General features: G+C 42.2%; 1 non-coding gene across 1 annotated transcript; it reads right to left on the reverse strand.

Moving 5' to 3' along the window:
• Nucleotides 1-2,070: 2,070 nt before the first annotated feature.
• Nucleotides 2,071-2,177, reverse strand: LOC112083588. The gene has a single exon (XR_002897724.1). It is a non-coding gene; the product is annotated as a small nucleolar RNA R71 (small nucleolar RNA).
• Nucleotides 2,178-7,457: the final 5,280 nt, after the last annotated feature.

Raw genomic sequence — 7,457 nt, forward strand, 5'->3', positions numbered from 1 at the left:
AGGAAAAAGCGCTGGGTTCAATGTTCATTTTTAGGGTTCATGTTCTAAAACACAAGGAATTTAGGCAAGGATTTTCTATGACTCTGAAACTTGGATAGACACATGTAAGATTAGCCAACTCTCGTCACCCTTATCATCTAATCACGTGTTCATGGCAATTAACTCTTGCTCTCATGCTAGCACAAGATCATGCTTTGTAGATCGGAATCCATCTCTGCTTACGTATCCTCCGTAGGTAGCTTTCGTCTCCTACGACGGGGACGTCCATAAGATCCAGTTCAGGCAACCCAGATACAACACTCTCGTGGCTCAGATTAAACCTAGGATCGAATTCTTGGTGATCAATCCAGAATTACCGCTTTGAGATTTGGATGAATGGGAGAATCATGTTAAAAATCGAAATCCTTTTTCCTAAAAACCTAGATGTCATTCGAACATGGGGTCCCTTTGGATTACCCTTTTACCCAACTAGGTGACTACTCAGACATGGCTGAGGTAGACATCATCATCGGTTTAGAACTAAGAAGAAGAAACGTAAAAGAAACAAAGTTGCAGAAAAACTTCTCTTATTGAAGACAGAATGGCTATGGAGAGCTTCTACAAATGCATAAAAATAAAACCTAAAACTACAAATGAGTTACCTCTCAAGGAGAAGAAAAAGGCTCTCTTATAAAAGACCAAAAAAATGAGTATTTATAGTGTTTCTCCAAGTCTTGGGCATCTTGGGCCTTAGTTGGGCTCCTGAGGTCGGACATAGGTCCACCGGGGGTGAAACCTCCTGAGCCGCGGTGGGAAGAAGGCTGGCCGCGGGTGAAAACACTTGTGCCTGACTGGACTTGTTTCGGTTGGCCTTCAGTGCATTGATGATATCTTGAGATCTAACCGTTGGATTGCTTTAATTCTAAGTGTGTTGGAAAGCTGGTTGTCTCCTCTAAAATGTCCCCAAATTTGGGGATGATCAGACGGTGAGAATGTCTTCATTAGTTGTCAAACTTCTGACGACCTGAATTTATCCAAAAATGTACTTTTGCTCCAAAATGCACTCCAAAGTCCCAAGTTTCCTGAAAAGCTTTTTAAAACTCCAAAACATAGATAACACTTATAAAACCTTTAAAACTGAGTAAAAATACCTGCATAAGATATTGAAAGTGGTCCATAAAAATGGTCAAAATCAGGTGTTATCAATTGATACCCTAAAAGCTACAACAGCTAAAGGATTGGTAACCCAAGGAGCCTTGAAAACTCTTAATTATCAATTGGCGCTGTTGCCAACTTGTGGGGATTTAGCATTAGTTTTTGCTCTGTTCTTGATATCAAGTTTTTATTTTTTTGTCTTACTGATCAGTTCTTAAGCTTTGTCTTTGAGTGATCAGGTGTATGAGAACACGCTCCAGAAGTTCAGAGCCTCCTCTTCCTTACAACAGCAACATAAACCTGATAGAAAGGAGAGCTAGAGAGAGGGCTGCGCATTTGGAATGGTTGGGAATGGATGAACAAAACAGGATTGAGCAACAGGCTCAAGAAGCAGAGCATCAGGCTAGCTTAAACCAGACACAGGCTGAGAGGAACGAGCAGCAAGCTTTTGTGCTCAAAGGAATGAACGCCAAGCACAGTAGAATCAACAACAACCTAAACCGCAATGAGCAACAAGCTCAAAACATTCCTCAGCCTCAGTCACAAGCTCCAAGGCGACAAGAAGCTCCTCAAGTGTTTGTTGGTGAAAACGACCAAGCCAATGCACACCAGTACCGAGCAGGGATTCAAGCTCCACCAGTTCAGAATAACAACTTCGAAGTGAAAACTTTTTTGCTCAACATGGTGCAGAACTCTAAGTTCCACGGTCTGCCAATGGAGGACCCCTTGGAGCATTTAGATCAATTTGACAGAATATGTGATCTAACCAAGATCATTGGTGTCTCTGAGGACAGTTTCAAGCTTAGATTGTTTCCCTTCAATTTGGGAGACAAGGCACATCAGTGGGAAAAGAATCTACCTAGAAGATCAATACAAACTTGGGAGCAATGCAAGTTGGCATTTTTATCAAAGTTCTTCTCAACATCAAGGACTGCAAAGCTGAGAAACCAGATTTCAAGTTTCACTCAGCACAACAATGAAAGCTTTGGAGAAGCTTTGGAGCGATTTAGAAGCTACACCAATCAGTGTCTACATCATGGCTTTTCAGAAGCATCTCTACTAAGTACATTGTAAAGAAGAGCACTCCCCAAGATAAGAAACCAGCTAGACACATCATCAAATGGAAATTTTTTAGGGAAGGAGATCAATGCTGCATTGGAACTTGTGGAGAATCTAGCCACGAGTAATGATACTTATGGGGAAGACTTTGACAGGGCAAATAGAAGTGAGGGATCTAGGAAAGAGCTGAGGATGGAGAAGGACATTAGGGAGCTTCAAAGCAAGCTTGACAAATTGTTAGTGGCAACTCAAAAGCCATTGCACTTTGTGGGAGAATTTGATGATGCAACCCCAAGCTTTGAAAATGTTAATGAAGATGGCCTCACCCAACAGGAGATAAACTACACTGGGAACGAGAATAGATATTAGAGGTTCAACAACTTCAACTCAAACCAAAACCTCTCATATAGAAACCCCATTGTGGCTAATTCTCAAGATCAAGTGTATCCTCTTCCTCAGGGTCAGCAGAGTTTTGTTCCCAAAAACAACTATCAAGTGAATTTTCAACTTAAACAACAGTTTGTTCAGCATCAACAAAGATATGGGCAGCAATAGCAACCGGTTCAGAGTACCAATTTCACTAGTCAGCCTCAGCAACAGAAGTACCCGCCAGGTTTCAGTCAACAGTCGATGGTTCAGCATCAGTTGGGTCAGCAGCCGCCGGTTCAAGGTCAACAGATGGGGTCTGAGTTGTGTGGGGTGTTGCAACAGCTTCTGCAGGGTCAGCAGCGAGTTGAGAGTGGTTTTTCAGACTTGGGTTCAAAGTATGCTGCCATGCAACAAGAGATCAAGGAATTAAGGCAGAATCAAGCCTCCACCTCAAGAAACCAAGGCACTTTACCTAGTCAACCTGAGCCTAATCCCAAAGAGTACTGCAATGCTATAACTGTTAGAAGTGGAAAAGAGCTACCAGAAAGAGAGCCTATACAAGTGCTCATTGAGGAAAATGAGCAAATTGGGGGGTAGGCAGCCCAAGAGAGTGAGAAAGAAGATCAAGTTGGCAAGGGTAATGAGAACAAAGAGGTGGAACAAGAGATAGTACCTGAGAAACCTTATGTTCCACCACCACCTTAGCAGCCTAAACTCTCATTTCCAGGGAGATTTAAGAAGCAGATCCTAGATAAGGCAAGAGCAGTCTTTGAAAATCACCTAGAGAACACTAAGATGACTATGCCTATCATAGAAGCATTTCTTATAGTTCCACAGCTTGGGAAGTTTTTAAAAGATGTCATTTTGGACAAGACCAAGGAACTACAAGGAATGGTGATTCAGAGTCATGAGTGTAGTGCAATTATTTAAGCAAGCGGCCTTGAGATTCTAGACATCAGGGGTTCAAATACAAGTCAGGGACCAGCTCAGGGATGCATGGCCGTGGGTTCATTAGCTGAGTAAAGGGCTGAGCCGCTTGAGCAAATTAACACCAATGGAGCTGCAGCTGAGCAAAGCAACTTCAATGCGGATTGAGATGAGTCCAAGGAGCCCCCTGTTGAGCTCAAGTCTCTACCAACAGGGATGAGGTATGCATTTCTAGGCTCTAACTCTTCATACCCTGTCATCATCAATGATAAGTTGCTAGCTGATCAAGAAAGTGCATTGTTAGATGAGTTGAGAAAGCATTGGAGAGCCATTGGTTACTCATTGGATGACATAAAGGGTATCTCACCCAACCTATGCACTCATATGATTCACCTTGAAGAGGTATCTATGTCATCCATTGAGCACCAAAGGAGGCTGAACCCTAACTTGAAAGAAGTAGTGAAAAAGGAAATTCTAAAACTCCTAGACGCTGGGATCATCTTTCCTATCTCAAACTCCAGATGGGTTTCACCAGTTCATGTGGTGCCCAAGAAGGGTGGAATGACAATGATCAAAAATGAAAGGGATGAACTGATAGCAACAAGAACCATCACAGTGATAACACCGTATTTTGACCACTTTTATGGATCGTTTTGAAATACTTTTTCTATGTTTTTAATTGCTTTCAAGTACTTTTATTACGTTTTTCTAGTATTTGTAGTTCCAAGACTCTTTTCAGATAACTTAGGGAAAAGCTTAACAAAATGGATAGAAAACCAGATTTCAGCTCAGAGTTAAACCGTCAGAAGTTCACCCCTGATTGAAAGCCTTCTCACCGTCTGATCCAGCTAAAATTTGGAGACCTTAAAGATGGAAGTATCAGATTTCCAGCACACTTTACAGCTTGGCAATCCAACGGTTCAATCAAAAGATACGCGAAGAGCAAGATGTCCCGTAAACCAGCCGGCAAGCAACTCCACCCGCGGCCAACAGGCCATTTCCCGCGGTCAGAAGCATCCTGACCGCGGCAAACCACTCATTCCCCACGGTCACAGCACTCCCGACCGCGGCAAGCCAACTCCGAGCCCAAAAGCCCATTTCTGAAGCCCACAATGATTCCCTCATTTGGAGAAACCCTAAGTGACGTCCAGAGCACTATAAATACATGTTTTAGGAACCCTAATCGACATCATCATCTCAAGAATAGAATTATTACTTCATACTGTTATTGTTTTTGCTTTAGCTTTTAGGGAGAGAGAGATTTGTTCTCTTGAACCCTTGTTTTTTCTTTTTCAATTTTGGTTTCTATTCTTCTTATTAATACTATGTTTTTTATTTCGTTCATTATGTCTGAGTAGTTTTATTGTAGGGGTCAAGGGATTTTCGATGGGGATTTATATGTTCGATGAGGATTCCATGTGCTTTTGAGCCGAATCTTAGAACTTTTTCTTCTGAATTCGTTTTTACTGCATGAGAGTAGCGGCATGAACTACAATCTGATCCAGATGCTTGGTGACACGAAAGTGTTCATCCGGTGTCAGATCTAGTTTGGGAGAGCATAACAACCATAGGAGTGGAAACCTACCTATGGGCTATTTGTGAATGCTGACGAGTCTTAAACATAATGCATCTCTTCTCTTCCAGGGCCAGAGTGGAAACCTACTGGTCAGGGTTGAGAGAGATAGTTGTCTATGATCACGACAGTGGCGTATTCATACGTCCGTGACTCCAGTTCAAAAAGTTTAAGCTAAGATCTTATCAAATTTACTCTCTAGCAATGTTTTGAATCGTTCGTACCCCTGAGGAAACTTCCCTGAACCCCAACGCCTTCTTTCCTATTGATTTACACCGTTTTTATTTCAAGCTTTAGTTCAATATTGTCTTTCCTTTTTAGTAGATTTTCATTTAAGCAGTTAGAATATCCGTTTTTCTCATTTTTATTCATTTTCGTTAAGTTTAGTTATTCTGTCATTTAATTCCCGTATTTTCTTTTAAGATTTCGTTTTTACATTTTAAACACACTACCAAACCCCCACAAAACCGTTTTGGTTCTAGACTTCCTTACTTTATACTTATTTCAAAGGCTTTTGCAGGAAAAGATCCTCCTTCCCTGTGGATTCGATCCCTAAGTACTACAATCAATCAGCTGTGCACTTGCGGCTATTGATTTCATTTAAGGTAAAACTTGACAACCCTCACAACACACGACAACCACATCAAGTTTTTGGCGCCGTTGCCGGGGAAGGCACGCGTTTTCTTTTCTGCAAAACCCTGAGAAATGTTGGTAAATCGACTCTAGAACCCCTTTTTCTGCAATTTTCCATTTTTCGGTTATTTTGTTTCCATTTCAGAAGATATGGATCCTATAAATCGAAATATACACTATGAGGAAGGTTTCTATAACACTCCTCAGGCCACCAGACGCAGAGAAAAACAGTATATGCGAGATCTCTACGAAAAAACTCAAAGCGAAGAATACAGAACATTCCAGAAGGAGCCCTACGCACCTCAAATGGAAAACCCTAGATATTCTATGTATCGCCTACTTCACCAGGTTCTCCAGCAAGATGAGAACGTCCAGCTCAGCAACAGATTAAGTCAGCTCGAAGGCGTAATCAGACAGTTCATAAAAGCTCAAGCAACCGCTACAGCTGCTCTAAACAAAAGGATTGACGGGATATCGAAACTTTTCAATGAGAAAATCGATAACCTAGCCTCACAAGTCAATTCAATAGAAGAACGAGCAACCAAGGACGCAGCTATGATCGCTAACAGATTCAACAGCATGGAGGAAGAGCAAGCAAAGCACACCTATGAGCTTCGCAACACCAAAAACAAAGTCATGGACCTGGATTTCAAACTTGATGACGTGGACAAGGCCCTAAACGAAGCTAAGAACGAGTCTTATGACTTTACAGTCAAAGTTTCAGAGAAGGTTTACAAAGTCATCGACAAAACCGAAGTGCTTGACTCAACCATGGACAAAGTAGTCTATGCTCTTGATGAAGTTGAAGAAAAGGTTGAGGAGATCATGCAAGGACTTGGAGAGCAGATTCCAGCAATCAAAACTAAAGACTCAAGTCCAGAGAGGAAGTACATCAAGCCAGAAGACCCAGGAGACCATCCAGGAAGCAAAGGAGGAAGCAACAGCAGCATAGCAGTTCGGAGACAAACTCCTGCGGTTGCGTTGGCTCCGACCGCGGCCAACAAGCGCTCTACCGCGGTCCTATTAGGCCTGCCTGCGGCCCATGGTCGTTTTCCCGCGGTCACGTCACCTGCAGTCAAGGCCAACCGTAAAAACGTTCCAAAACAGTCCCGTTCAGCTCATAAAAGCATCTGTGGGTCTGGTACACCTCCAGGGATGACTAAACCACTTCATCAACAACTGGTTTGCTCCATAAGCACCCAAAGATCTGAAGAAGAAGACAAATCATGGCCTTGCAACATGGCTTTGTCTTGTGAAGATGAGTATGAAGAACAATACTCTGAAGATGAAGAGTACGGATTGTTTGTAGAAGATCCAAACGCAGGATATTCATCAGAAGATGGCTCAGGAGAAATTCAATGGATCACCAACAACATCAGTAGAGAGAAGCTAATGGAGTTCAACAACGTAGTCAGGTCATTCCCTGCTCATTTAAGCTTTGATGAAATCTGGAAACTTGGTCATTTGAAAGTCTTTTTCAGGTACTGCAAGGAGTCTAAAGAGGATATCCATAGATACTTTATGAGAGCTCGATACATGACAACACCAGAAGCAGCTGTCTATGCGATTCACCTCAAAAATCCGGAAGACTGCAGCCACTACACCAACAAAATCAGCAAGGAAAAGCTCGACGAATTCAAAGATGTGGTTCGAAATTTGCCTGAAGGAATCACGTTTGCCAGAGCTTGCAAGGACTTTATGATAGGCCACTACTTCTGTGAGAGCAAAGAATCAATTCCTGAGATAAAAGACTTGTTCAATC

The sequence above is a fragment of the Eutrema salsugineum genome, unplaced genomic scaffold (genome assembly GCF_000478725.1).
Source record: "Eutrema salsugineum unplaced genomic scaffold, Eutsalg1_0 scaffold_6, whole genome shotgun sequence".
NCBI lineage: Eukaryota > Viridiplantae > Streptophyta > Magnoliopsida > Brassicales > Brassicaceae > Eutrema > Eutrema salsugineum.